The sequence below is a fragment of the Somniosus microcephalus genome, chromosome 25 (genome assembly GCF_052327205.1).
Source record: "Somniosus microcephalus isolate GS21.2 chromosome 25, FLI_Smic_1.0, whole genome shotgun sequence".
In the NCBI taxonomy this organism is placed as follows: domain Eukaryota; kingdom Metazoa; phylum Chordata; class Chondrichthyes; order Squaliformes; family Somniosidae; genus Somniosus; species Somniosus microcephalus.
In genome coordinates this window covers 39,940,812-39,955,282 of record NC_141011.1, presented here as the reverse complement: position 1 = coordinate 39,955,282, position 14,471 = coordinate 39,940,812, and the positions used below count along the sequence as shown (strand labels likewise).

General features: G+C 44.7%; 1 protein-coding gene across 6 annotated transcripts in view; it reads right to left on the bottom strand.

Annotated features, from left to right (window-relative positions):
- The window catches only part of LOC147100723 (MORN repeat-containing protein 1-like), a 166,396-nt gene that overhangs the window by 56,646 nt on the left and 95,279 nt on the right, over window positions 1-14,471 (bottom strand). The window lies entirely within an intron of this gene.

The window sequence follows — 14,471 nt, the reverse complement described above, 5'->3', positions numbered from 1 at the left end:
GCTTTGATATGGCACAGCCAGCGGCATAATCAAAGTAAACTTGCTGGACTTGCTGAGACTGGCTGCCGGGTAGACCTGTATCTACTCGATTTTCCTGCCTGCTGGCTTTAGTGAATCCAGCAAGTCTAGTCTGAAATAACAACAGAAAATGCTGGAAAAACTCAGCAGGCCAGGCAACATCCGTGGAGAGAAAATAGAGTCAATGTTTCGGGTCAAAACCCTTTGTCAAGACTGAAAAAGCACAGGAAATGAAATACAGGAAACTTTGTGCTATCCAGCACCGACGGGACCGAGCTGCTGCCGTTCCCTCAAAACTGCCGTACACGCCAGAGCTAATGTTGAAACATACGGAGATTTTCATCTCCGTATGAATCAACAAACCCTGTTGCTTAGCAACAGCCTCTAAACAGTCGGCAAGCGTCTCTGTAGCGTCTCTAGCTGAAGCTGTTGCTTAGCTACAGACCTTGCAGAGCTTGACTGTTCAAAAAAAGAAAAGAAACGAAAAGAATAAAAAACGGCTCCTGATTTTTGCCGGTGGCTCGAGCTTGCCAGACGGTTTGCCTCCGGATAACACAAAGTTTCCTGTAGATTAAAAGGCCAGGCTGGGAGAGAACAAAAGGGAAGTGAAGAGACATTAAGAGGTATTCAAAACGTGACGAAATGGTGGTAGGCCTAGTGGAGAGACAAAAGACGGCTCTAGATTAGGTGTGAAATGCACTGGCAGAATGGGAGGCAGCTGCCATGTGGGAGAGAAAAAAAGGGGGGGGGAAGGGCCAAAACAAAGGTGTGGATAAAAAATAGTAAAAATGTAATGGGGCCAAGGTTATGATCCGAAATTGTTGAACTCGATATTGAGTCCGGAAGGCTGTAAAGTGCCTAATCGGAAGATGAGGTGCTGTTCCTCAAGCTTATGTTGAGCTTCCGTGGAACAATGCAAGAGGCCGAGGACGGTGAGGTCTGAGTGGGAATGGGGCGGTGAATTAAAATGACAGGCGACCGGAAGCTCGGGGTCATCCTTACGACTGACATTCGACAAAAGGTCATCGACCTGAAACGTTAACTCTGTTTCTCTCTCCACCGATGCTGCCTGGCCTGCTGAGTTTTTCCAGCGTTTCCTGTTGTTATTTTGGATTTCCAGCATCCACAGTATTTTGCTATCATTTTAGAGTCTGGTGCCCCAGTACTGATACAGCGAGGCCAGTCTTGCCATCCCTTTCCTAAAGATCTACATGTCTGTTGATGTCACTTTCTAACATTATATACAGTACTGGCTAGTGCACTTAAGAACAAGCCTGATTACACGTTTGCTACATGTTCGGATTTTCCCCTTCATTATATATTGACACAGGATACCCGATAAGAGGAAGGTGCTCTTTAAAAAACTCGTTTCTTTTCCACCTACAGTGCAAGCCGACATTCAGTGATGTGAGGTGACCTTGCACTCCTTTGTCCTGTAATCTTTCTCATTAATTATCCATTAACGACCCATTGTCACACAACAAAAGCCTCTGAATGTCTTAATCGCCTACCACAAAAGGTGAGAATGAGAAGATGTGCTATTGTACTTCAGTGTTACTTGTGTGTGGCTGCAGAATTTTCTTTTACACTTCCATTTATATTAAGAGTTTCCTGGCAACGACACTACTGAAGTCGGCACAAATTGGTTTCAACTGGCGAGGTTACTCCAGCCCAACAACCTGCCGTCAACTCTGCGTTCCTCCAACTCTGGCCTTGTAAATCCATAAAGCCTACCTCTTTGTCCAAGCTTTTGGTGGTCATTTCCCCTAATATCTCCTTATGTGGCTTGGTGTCAAATTTTGTTTGATAATGCTCCTATGATGCGCCTTGGGGCTTTTTAACTAGGTTAAAGGCGCTGTATAAATGCAAGCTGTTGTTGTCGACGTTTGTCTGGATCACGGGAGAGTGGCAATCATACAATAAAGAACCTGCACTTATATCGCACCTTATAATGTGTCTCAGGTTGTCCAAAAGCGCTTCACATCCAACAAATTATTTTATAAAGTAGTCAAAGTTATATAGGAAACATAGACTGCCAATCTGCGCACAGCAAACTCCCTGAGGTGAATCACCACCAACATCCCCTTTAAGCTGCACTACCGCGCAGTGCTCTAGCGGTCCCGTGCAGCCGGTGAGCCGGCTTTTAAATGCACGGATTTCTCAATGGGCCGCACGGCCCCTACCTAAAAACAAATTAGAGGGAACATTGATCACCACACCAGTTAATCTGTTTTTGGTGGTACTGGTTGAGAAGGAATGTTGACCACGAACTCGGGAGAACTCCTTGCTCTTCTTTGAATATTGCTGTGGGATCTTTAACATCCACCTAAACCACTAAAGCAGGCAGACTGTGCCTCAGAGTAACATCTCAACTGAAGGATGGCACCTCTGACAATGCAGCACTGCATTGGAGTGTTGTGACCACAATTTCTCTCACGATAGAAGTGCGCTCACCGGTCTTTCGCAATCCATGTTCTGACTGTTTTGTTTCATTTTCTGAAGCGGCTCTGTAGTATAAGACAGCTAAAGGAGCACAAGCTGGGTGCTGATTACTGGGACTGTTCTCATATTATTTTATACGAGGCAGCAGCCAGAGTCATTCTGCCACCTGATTACCACTGTGGCCAGTAACAGAGCGGGTGGCGATGTAAACCACACGAGTAGGCAGTGCGTCGCGTGCGAGACTCGGACTAAAAAGGCAATTTGGTTCACGGATTGCATATATAAATGTCATGTAGCAAAAAGGGAGATTAATCACCTTTAGGTGCAGTAATCATTCTTTAGAGGAAGGTTACACTCCATATAATGTGGGTAAGCTAAAATATGCAACTGGAAAAATCAAAAGGACTGAAGTGTGTGATCTTTCTTTACATCTCCAGCAAGTCTGTCCCCTTGCTAGACATTCTCTTATTATCTTAGCAAAAAGTTGTGCAAAAAAAAAATTGAATACAGGTGTACTGTTTTTCTAGCAGCAGATTCATCTGGAACATTCTGGATTCCTTCGGTTACTATAAATGTAGTGTCAGCCTGAGCCGTAGCAGTCCTGCCTCTGAGTCAGAAGGTTGTGGGACTTGAGTACAAAATCTAGGCTGACACTCCAGTGCAGTACTGAGAAAGCAGAGCTGCACCCCAGAAAGGAGGGGTAGGGGGAAAAGCAGAGAAGAAAACAAACTGCACTTTACGAGACATCTTAGTTAAAAGCATCAAACAAGACAGAAATTTACACTCATGTCAGGTCACATTAGTGGCAGTGGAAATATGAAATACTGAACTTTTCACATTAAAAACCAAAAGTAACAATTACAAGCTTTCCTCAGTCATGGTACACAATAGGATGCCACATTACAAACTGATACACGTAGACCTCTCTATAGTAAATGTCTTGTATATAGTGCCCAACTCCTATAGCAACACATTCCTCAGGTCCCCTCACTCACCTCTTTTTCAGGTACATTGATAACTGTATCGGTGCAGTTTCCTGCTCTCGCCCCGAAATGGAAGATTTCATCAATTTTGCTTCCAATTTCCAGCCTTCCCTCACCTTCAGCACATCTCCGACTCTTCCCTTCCCTTCCTCGACTTCTTTATCTCCATTTCTGGAGATAGGCTATCGATCAACATTCACTAAAAGCCCACTGACTCCCACAGATACCTTGATTACACTTCCTCCCACTCCGCTTCCTGTAAGGCCTCTATTCCATTCTCCCAGTTTCTCCGTCTCCGTTGCATCTGTTCTGACGATGCCACCTTCCGCACCAGTGCTTCTGATATGTTTTCCTTTTTCCTCAACCGAGGATTCCCCTCCACCATGGTTGACAGGGCCCTCGACTGTGTCCGTCCCATTTCCCACACTTCTGCTCTCACCCCTTCCCCTCCCTCCCTGAACCACAATAGGGTTCCCCTTATCCTCACCTTCCATCATACCAGTATCCACATGCAACAGATCATCCTCCACCACCTCCAGCGTGATGCCACCACCAAAGACATCTTCCTCTCCTCGCCCCTTTCAGAATTCTGAAGGGACCGCTCCCTCCGCGACACCCTGGTCTACTCCTCAATCACCCCCAACACACCCTCCCCTTCCCACGGCACCTTCCTGTGCAAGCACAGGAGAAGCAACATCTGCCCTTTTACCTCCTCACTTCCCACTGTCTAGGGCCCCAAACACTCCTTCCAGCTGAAACAGCGATTTACTTGTACTTCTTTCAATTCAGTATACTGTATTTGCTGTGCACGATGCGGTCTCCTCTACATTGTGCAGACCAAACGCAGATTGGGTGACCGCTTTGCGGAACACCTCTGTTTAGACCACAAGCGTGACCCCAAGCTTCCAGTCACCTACCATTTTAATTCTCTGCCCCATTCCCACTCTGACCTCGGCCTGCTACACTGCTCCAATGAAGCTCAATGTAAGCTCGAGGAACAGCACCTCATCTTTTGATTAGGCACTTTACAGCCTTCCGGACTCAACACTGAGTTCAACAATTTCATATCATAAAAACTACCCCCATTTTTTCGCACAGCAGCTGTTGGCAATGATTCTGCGATTCCCATTTACACCTCCTCTAGACCTAGCTTTTGTTTCTTTACTTGTTCCATTACCATCCCCTTTTGCCTTGCACCATCACCCCTTTTGTCATTTAATCTCTCCTGCCTTCCACCCTATCACAGACCTTCCCTTTTGTTCTTTCCTTTCCTCCCCTTTTCCCTGCCTCTGTACTAGCTTAAAACCTGTTACACCTCTAACTTTTTCCAGTTCTGATGAAAGGTCATCGACCTGAAACGTTAACTTTGTTTCTCTCTCCACAGATGCTGTCTGACCTGCTGAGTATTTCTAGCATTTTCTATTTTTATGATATTCCTCTCACACTTCAAAGGTTACAGTTTAGCATATCCTCTGCCTTACCATGAGCAATGCCACATGAGATCCATAGAATATATGAAGCTCTTACACATAGTCTGCACACTTAAGTGGGATGTTACTCATTGGCAGGGTTCAGGTCCAACTGTGGCAGTGAGGCTTGGTTGGATAAGAAAGGTGGATCAGAGGATTTATTGGGCCTTGGTTTTGGGCAGTGCATGGTTCCCCCTGGAGGTGAATCACAGTTCACCTACTCTTAGGAGGTACTGACTATATCAGACCCGCCAGGCCTCGGAGAATTTGAGCGAGACTCTCTATATTTGGTAAAAATGTGGTTTTTTTTTAAAAATCCTGTGCTGGGTTGAAATGGGTTTAGTAATCCTTCTAGCTCTTTGTCTTCATAAAAACTTGCTCCCGGTAATGTGCTGAGGTTGGCAGCTCTGTATATGGTCAGAAATCTGACAGCTAGCGATTCCTGCATACCTGATCTGCTTAGGAAGCAGGACGAGCGAGCCCAGACTGCGGCAATAAAATTTCAATCACTCTTAAAACGGAAATGATTGGAATTAAATAATTACAGGAATCCAAACAGGATATGGTGTCGTTGAATTGGTTATGGGCTACAGCCTATAAAACACCCTCAGGGAAAGGAATGTTGCAAATGAATAAGGTCAAGTGACAAGGCAGAGATTTTTAAATAATTACATTTATGAGGCCAATAAATTACGATACATTTTCCCATTTTCAAATGACTGCATTAGTCCTTTTATTCTTAGTGGATTTTTTTCCCTCTCAAGGACTATTACCTCCCTCAATAGACAGGATGAGGTGACGACCTGCTCAAAGTCAATTGGTGTTCTAGGTGTATTAACCGCAAGTTATGCTTGGCTGATTCACTTGCGCTAGTTTTCTTCTCTCGCTCTCTCCCCCATTTAGGAACTCCAGTACTGTGAGGTATTCCAGTGTTCGAGTCAGAAACTGATGAAACAGTGTGCATTGGAGTGTCACTTTGCTCTGTTACTGAGGGCATTCATTACAAAAGTGACTGACAGATTCACACACTGTGGTCAACTGGGTTCGTAAGTTGTTTGGAATATACAGAGAAACTCCATTATTAACACAGGACTCCGAATGTTTGCATTGCCTTAAAAAAATAACCTCGGCAATCACACTTTAAAAAAAAGAGATGGAAAGACAGCTGTTTCATTCTGGGTTCTGATTTGCAGTCTTGATGAGCATTTAAACTTTGACCGCGCAGAGTCTTCACCAAACAATTAAACCCTGACTGACCTGAGACTCTGTTTCCTTAATAATTAGACTTTGGGATCTTAGAGACACAGCTCCAGCTTATCAGTAGAATGTGCATTACATGGTATAACACTTGTGTCCTTATTAATCTGCATATCACCTGATTTACCATGTTCAATGTTATTATGGTACATCCACTGGCAATGCACAGCTAATACACACCAAGTACAGGAATAGGAATTTGCAACCCCAGTTAATCCACCACAAGTAGAGGAACCACTGTTATGTAAATTAGCTACAGGCTTGACAAGATTAGATGGCAGCTTTTTTTGTGAGTTTTGTGGTAATCAAGGTGTGAGATGTTGGTGCACTGCATATCAGCATCAAACACTCATGTGTGGTATAAGGGCAAAGGGGCCCAGCCTCATTAGAGCCATCTCCCAACTTTACCAGTGTGACTTGTTTTTATATCCAATACTATCCATCCTCTAGCTTCTCTCTTCATTGACAAATTTGTTCCCATTAACACTGAATTAGAGGCAATTTTGTGTTGAGAGAGCATTCCCACTAAGGGCTCGATTGGTATTACCCAAACTCATACGTGGCACCACGGACATCTATTAATTAAAATTGTATTTTAAAAGGTCCACAATGGGAAAAATGACCTGCTAACATATCTATCTCTAAGCCCTCCTCTAGCCCTATGTCCCAGCTCACAGCCCTCTGCTCTTTCCTACTGTGTGTCCCTCCCTTCCATTCTACTATCGATGGCAGAGCCTGCAGTCATCACAATCCACCACTCCCTTTCGGTAGTGTAGTGGTCATGTTACTGGACCAGTAAACCAGAGGGTTTGAGTTCTGATGAAAGGTCATTGACCTGAAATGTTAACTCTGTTTCTCTCTCCACAGATGCGGCCTGACCTGCTGAGTATTCCCAGCATTTTCTGTTTAATTTCAGTAATCCAGAGGCCTGGACTAATAATCTAGAGATTGAGAGCTCAAATCCCACCAGGGCCATTTTGAGAATCAGTTCTGACGAAAGGTCATCGACCTGAAATGTTAATTCTGTTTCTCTCTCCACAGAAGCTGCCTGACCAGCTGAGTATTTCCAGCATTTTCTGTTTTTATTTGAGAATTTGAATTCAGTTTAAAAAAGGAATCTATCAGTAAAAATGACCATGAAGCTTTGGATTGTTGTAAAATCCCCAGCTGGTTCATTAGGTAAGTAAACCTGCCATTCTTACCCATTCTGGGCCTAAGTGACTTCAGTCCCACACCAACATGGTTGACTCTTAACTGCCCTCTGAAGTGGCCGAGCGAGCCGCTATCGAACCACTCCCACCACCACCTTCTCAGGGGCAACTAGGGATGACCTTACCAGTGACGCCCACCTCCCGAGAATACATTTTTAAAAACTCCTTCACCTTGCCACATCTTGCTCCACTTTCAAAAATCACCTCAAACCTACCTTTTCAACACAAACTCCTTGCCAGTCCCTCTTTGGAAAATACCTTATGGCATGTTGCTATTTTATATAAGTGCACGGTTCTGTGGTTGAACAATGGTCCTCCAAGACCTTGCTCAAGTGGCCATTTTTACGTGAGCCCACAACAGTGATTTGCAGTTATATCATATAGCAAATGGCCTCAATATACTACATATTATACACACATATTCATCTATTTTATATGTGTGTAAATCTGTATGTGTGTGTATATAATATACTTCTTGTTTCCAAAAATGTTGCTTTTTGCCACCTGCAACGGAACAGTGTAGACACGGCAAGCTTTTCCTACCTCTAATCCTGCACTCCTGGTGGGAGCAGCAGGAAATGATTAGTCAGTCATTTTGCTGCAAGCTCCTTTTCTCCTGTGGCCCTACTGTGCCAGGTCAGAGAAGGCAGACGAGAACATTGCGTGAGACTGTCTGGAAAACTGCCACATGGCGTTATGGAAAATGACAGGCTAACAGATGGCAGTCTCTCTCTCTGGGGAATTTATTACACCGCTCCGGAGGGTGACTGACTCTGTGGCGGAGTCCTGTGTTTCATAATTCATCTTTTCTGATTTTTAAAGGCACAGGTCCCATTACCTCAGTTGGAAATTGTAAATTCTGGACTGTCTCGCATAGGGAATAATAGAATTCTATAGTACTGCATCAAAAATCTGTTTGACTGTTTCTACGTAGGTGATGCTGCTGGAACATAGTCCCCTACTGTTCCTGCAGTCGAGTGTTCTGCCTGATAATGTCTGAAAATAACCATCCATCCAATATTAAAGGCTGTTATCAACATACTAGTTGTTCCTCCCAATTTTCACCCCTCCATTCCTGCAGGCTTTGACTCCTTGCTGGGCCCCATACCCCTCTGGTGACGCACCCATGTAGCCATTCTGTATATACAGCCATGGCTCAGTGGGTTGCATTCTCACCTGAGTTAGAAGGTTGTGGGTTCAAGCACCACTCGAGACTTGAGCACAAAATCTAGTCTGACACTCCAGTGCTGCACTGTCAGAGGTGCCGTCTTATGGATGAGATGTTAAACCTAGGCCCACGGCACTATTTCCAAGAAGAGTAGTGGCGTTCTCCCTGGTGTCCTGGCCAATATTTATCACTCCAGCAACATCAATAAAACAGATTATCTGGTTATTATCACATTGCTGTTTGCGGGACCTTGCTGTGCGCAAATTGGCTGCCGTGATTCCGACATTACAACAGTGACTACACTTCAAAAAGTACTCCACTAGCTGTGAAGCACTTTGGGAGGTTGTGAACGACGCTACATAAATGCATGTTCGTTCTTTCTTGACAGTGAGCATTAGAAGGCTATTGGACCTTGCAGGGCATCAGCTAAGCCTGATCAATATCCATGCATGTGCAGTTTCCATCAGGAACAGGAACCCTTAATGATTTCTCCTCTCCATAGCCCAGTAGCACCAAGACCATTGTAGTACCCAACTGCCACCCAGCTGAGATCAAATAGCATAGCCCAGGCCAGGGATGGGACCTGAAACCTTCAGGGTCTCTAGTTTAGCGGCATACCATATGGTAGGTACTTTTACTTTTTAAACCATCGGAGACCTCTAACTTTTTTTTAAAAAGTAAAATAAACTATTACGATCATTATTTGTAGCTTGGCTCAGTTGGTAGCACTCGTCTCTGTGTCAGAGATTGTGGGTAAAAGCCCCACCCCAGGACTTGTGCACGTAATCCAAGTTGATATTTCAGCACAGCACTGAGGGAGAGCTGCATGGTTCGAGGCACCATCCTTCGAATGAAATGTTAAACTGACACCTCATCTTCCTGTTCAGCTGGACATTGACGATCCCATGGTTATTCTAAGTCAAGCAGGGTGTCCTGGTCAACATTCCTGCTTCAAACAAACCACCAAAAGCAGATGATCTGGTCATTTGCCTCATTACTCTTTGTGGAACTTTGCTATGTGCACATTGTTTCCCTACAAAATAACAGTGACTGCACTGTAAAATTATTTGTTGACTGTAAAGCACTTTGGGAGATTCTGAGGATGTGAAATGTGCTATATAAAGGCAAGTTATTTATTTCTATTGTGCACCAGCTAAGGCCAAAATGGTTCCTATAAAATTGTCTCCACATATATATAGTATATATGAGTCGTGTGCTCCAGATGAATACTGCAATGGAAACATATCTGCAGGAACGGTTTGTCAAAGTTTACTTTTATATGGTTTGGGGTGGTATAATTAGCTTCAATGCCCTTGGGCTAGGAACAGGAAAAACCCTGTCCCTAATTACTTTCTCTTGACCCTTGTAGGAAAGTGGGGGTGAGGACAGGATTGTGTGACCCTCTCTGCAGTTGAATAGCCTGCCAACATAAGGCTAGGATGAGGAACAAGCGGGTCGCTAGTGTTTGCCCAGCGTAAGTCAGCGCCTTCAGGAGAACCTGCTGAATCTGACCCCCCTTCCCCTTCCAGCCCCCCCCTCCACCTCCCCCTCCCCCTCCCGCCCCCCCCTCCACACCACCCCACCGCCCCCCACACAAACAGCTGCATTATAGTCTTTGAACCTATTGCTTCAAGTAACGTGAGGTTTCAGGCTTCGAAAAGGATGTTTTAAACATCTTTCTGGTGAGTCAGCAAACCGGGTACCATGTCTGCGCTGAGCAAAACTGCCAGGTGTGAGTTTTCAAGGACAGAGCAGTTCTCAGGCCTCAGCTTTTGTAAAAGATGCTCTCAGCTTACGCTTCACAGCGTTAGCTGATGGATGGACCGTTCCGTTTCCTTCTGTGTCTCACACCCACATGGCATCTGGAACACATTTTCTGCAGATATCCCATGGACAGGGTCAATGAAAATGGAAATCTGTGAGAAATTTGAGTAAAATCTGTTGGGATTTTTTGTAGAAATCTGTGGGAAATCTAGCCCCAGAATCAGTGCATTCACCCCCTCCCCAAATGAATATAATACAGGTACACTATCCCTTATCTGAAAGCCTTGGGACCAGCTGAGTTTCGGTTTTCGGAATTTTTCGGATTTCAGAAGGTATTATTATAAGACTGGGAAATTTGTATTTAATATAAATTGTAAAAGTTCAGGCTACCTCTTGCGCCTGTTCCATGTCTCATTCCCCTTCCTGCTTCTCTGGAAAGCCGGATATCGGCTGACTCCTACTAAGCTGGCCCGCAAATCAGGTTGGGGGTCGGGTGGGAGAAAAGAATATCGGACGGGTCGGGGGAAAAGAATATCGGACGGGCCGCTGCAGCTATCGGACGGGCCGCTGTATTGTTGGGTTCACTCTCCCGGTACCTCCTTCACACTGCCTGGCTCGGCCTGCAATCTCCTACCCAGGAGGGAACTCTGTGTCCCTCTGCCCTGCTCAGCGTAAGTCGTGCGCCACTCTGGTCATGTCGTGCGCACGACTTACGCTGAACAAAAAAACTTTCGGTTTTTAGAGGTTTTTGGTTTTCGGAAGTTCGGATAAAGGATAGTCTACCTGTAGCTGCAGCCATCATGTCACCTTGTAGTTTACAAATATGAAAACTGCAAATAACAAATGACTTCCCTCAAAAACCACCTAAGCCAAGTCCTACTACTTTTGGTTGTCTAACATAATTCTGGAACTTTAGTTTCTTAAAGCAAGGCTGGTCTGTAACTTTAAAAGACATTCATATTCAAATGACTTAAGGTAGAAATATAAAGAAAGAACTTGCATTTATATAGCATCTTACACATCCTCAGGACATCTAAATGGGTTTCACAATTAAGTACTTTTGACGCGCAGTCACTGTTGTGTTGTAGGCAAACATGGCAGCCTTGCACACTGCAAGGTCCCACAAAAAGCAAATACCTAACCAGCATATTTGTTTTGGTGTCGGTTGAAGAGTGAATGTTGGTTGAAGGATGAAGGTTGGTCAAGTCACTGGGAGAACTCCCTGTTCTTTTTCAAATAGTGCCACAGGCTCTTTTACATCCATCTGAACTGGCAGATTGGGGCTTAGTTTAATGTCTCATTTGAAAGGGGCCACCTCCAACAATGCAACGCTCCCTCAGTACTGCATTACTGAGTGTCAACCTAGATTTTGTACTCAATGCCTAGAGTTGGGCTTGAGCCCACAATCCTTTGACTCAGATGTGGGATTGGTACCAACTGAGCCAAGATGGCACAAAACGCACAAATTTCATGTTTCCCTTTCATTGACCACTACGGAAAAAAGCCCCATCTTCTCCAACCTTGAGTAAGGTCTCATCAGTAAGCTTCTTTTAGCTTTGAGTCTGCTTTCTGCCCTCTGACAGAAACCAGAATCCTCTTCTCTGGGCCAGAGGACTTCTAGAAGTGTATTGGGATGTACTGATGAATAGGCCAGCAGCAGACCATTTCCAACCTGAAAAGATATGTGTTGGGCTTCAAGAGACTATCTTGTAAACACTTACACTTTGGAGCCTAATCTTCTCCCCATTCAGGTGTTGGGTGTACAAAAGAAGGAATTTAACAGGATGCATTTGGTTTTGCCAGGACTGAAGGTCGCAGACCACCATTTGTTTTGGAATTGAGGCCATTCAGGCTCTATCCTGCAGACTGTAATGGAGGTAACTCATCCTAATAGACAGACTGGAACGGATTGCCATCCGTCTTCTATCCAGTCAAGATCTCAGCATCCTGTATGGTTCAATCCAAACGGTGTTCAATCTGACACTGAGCACCAGTCTAGCCCCAATGGGCCAATGCCGGATGGAGTCTTATAGCCATACTTCTTGCTGTACACCATTACCAGTCAATGTCAAACCTATGGAGAGCCAAATTCACAGCAGTTTGAAGCAAGGCAGCGAACTGAACTTGCTGAAAAATGACAGCGAGGCCGAGTTTTCACAATGTAAGATAGGACGTGAAGGGAAAGTGGAGGAAGGGACTACAGTCTGGTTTGACTAAAGTCAACCATTCTTAAAAAATCCCAACACTTCAACTGGAATACTTAAAAAGATGTTACCTAGATTAGTCCATTCTGAGGAAGACCATTAGAACCTACCTGTGCCTTCAAATGCATTTAAGGAGAAGCTAGATAAACACGAGGGAGAAAGGAATAAAAGGTTATACTGATAGGTTTATATGAAGAGGGGTGGGAGGAGGCTTGTGTGGTGGAGCATGAACCAGCTGGGCCAAATGGCCTGTTTCTGTGCTATACATTCTATGTAATGCATGCTGCTCATCTCCTCTCCACCAGTGTTCTATTGTTATCTTGTTACAGGGTATCTGTTCACCATGATACCTGTCAGCATCGTAAAAACTAACCAGTCAGCCACACGGAGAAGTAGATGGGAGAAGTGTGGCAGCCCCATCAATACTGGGTGGCCAGTGGGTGAAGATTGAGCCTGAGGTGCTGAGGAAGTGGAAGCTACTAATGTAATAACATGGTCAGTGTAGCAACAGGAATGTTAATTTATACCAGTTTCTTGCCAACAGCCGAGTTAAAATAGTGACTGAAAGTCTATGAACATCTTTAAAAGTTTAATGGAAACACAGAAGCCCGTATATTCAGCCTGAGCGAATTGGGGTCCTTCCTGATGTGGCGGGAATTCCACCTGCCACAAAGATGTGCCCCTGTCCCTGGCTGACCTTCCAGCTCGGGGCCATTTAATATATTTGGCGGCCCCCCCAGCTTCTGCCGAGAAGTCCTCCAGGAGTCAGGGGAAGAGATTTGCTGTGGCATGCCTAGGAGCTGTCAGTAAAAGTTGAAATTTAAAAAAAAATTGTGCTTATAGCCTGTGAAATTAATCGCAGAACAGTCACCTGCACAGGACTCCCAGCTTCTAAAAGTTAAATCCCCTCCCTCTGCTGTCATTGCAATGTTGGATGCCATGGATAAACAGAAGTCCCTGGTGTTCAGTGTTGCTTTGGGTCAAATTACAGAAAATACACTGCATGACGTATTTCCATCGCTTGAGTATCATTTCAAAACACCCACCCATGTACGGGTGGATACAGACACATCTATTGTCACCAGTCACGTTTGGCAGGAAATTCAATGGATGTAGACTTGGCAGCGTCCATCCCTGTTCCATTTTCTGCTCCCGTGACCCCAGTTCCACCCTAAACTTGGTGGAGGGAGGACGGAAGATCCTGGCTAGAGTATTTAACTTGCTAGTAACTGAAAACGTCTTTTGTTATTCCACTAGTGAAGAAGAGGATTTGCACTTGGAACGTTAAGACTTGCAAAATATTAAGTGTTGGGTGATTTATCATCAGAAGAGTCTAATTTAGCATATCTCTCTCTGAATAGTATATGTTTAAAGGGTTTTATAATTCATCTCACTCCCAATTCTTCCTAAAGCTGACAGCTCTATTTACAGTATCATATCAATGTTCCCATGCATTCGTTTCAAAATAAATCCGGATATTACTTCTGGTCTATTTATTTGGCACACAACGTGAGAGATGTACTTCGAGACCTAATGGTGGCCCCTTGTTTTATACTCAATTGGAGGGCACTGTGAGGAGATGCTTCCGGGTGTGTCATGTGTGGAGTAGGACAGGAGCATCCACGTCGGCAGGAGTTCTGAGCCAACAGGTAGCTCTGCACAAGTGATAGTCGCCACCTCTGAAAGGACTGAGCCCAGTGACTCCTATAAAGCAGAGTCCTGGTATTGATGAGTTGCTCACAGATACACGTAGCGGTCTTGCTGTGCCCTGTGCCGCTCAACAGTTGGCTATGCAGCCATGCATCTGTGCTGTTCCCTCAGCTAGGGGAGTGCCTAGTAGCACATCCACAAGCAACACAGGAAGGTTCACAACATACAGGGAAACACAGCGGCAAAGTACATTTAAGACATATACCACTATCACTGACAAATATAATCAAATAAATTCACTCTTA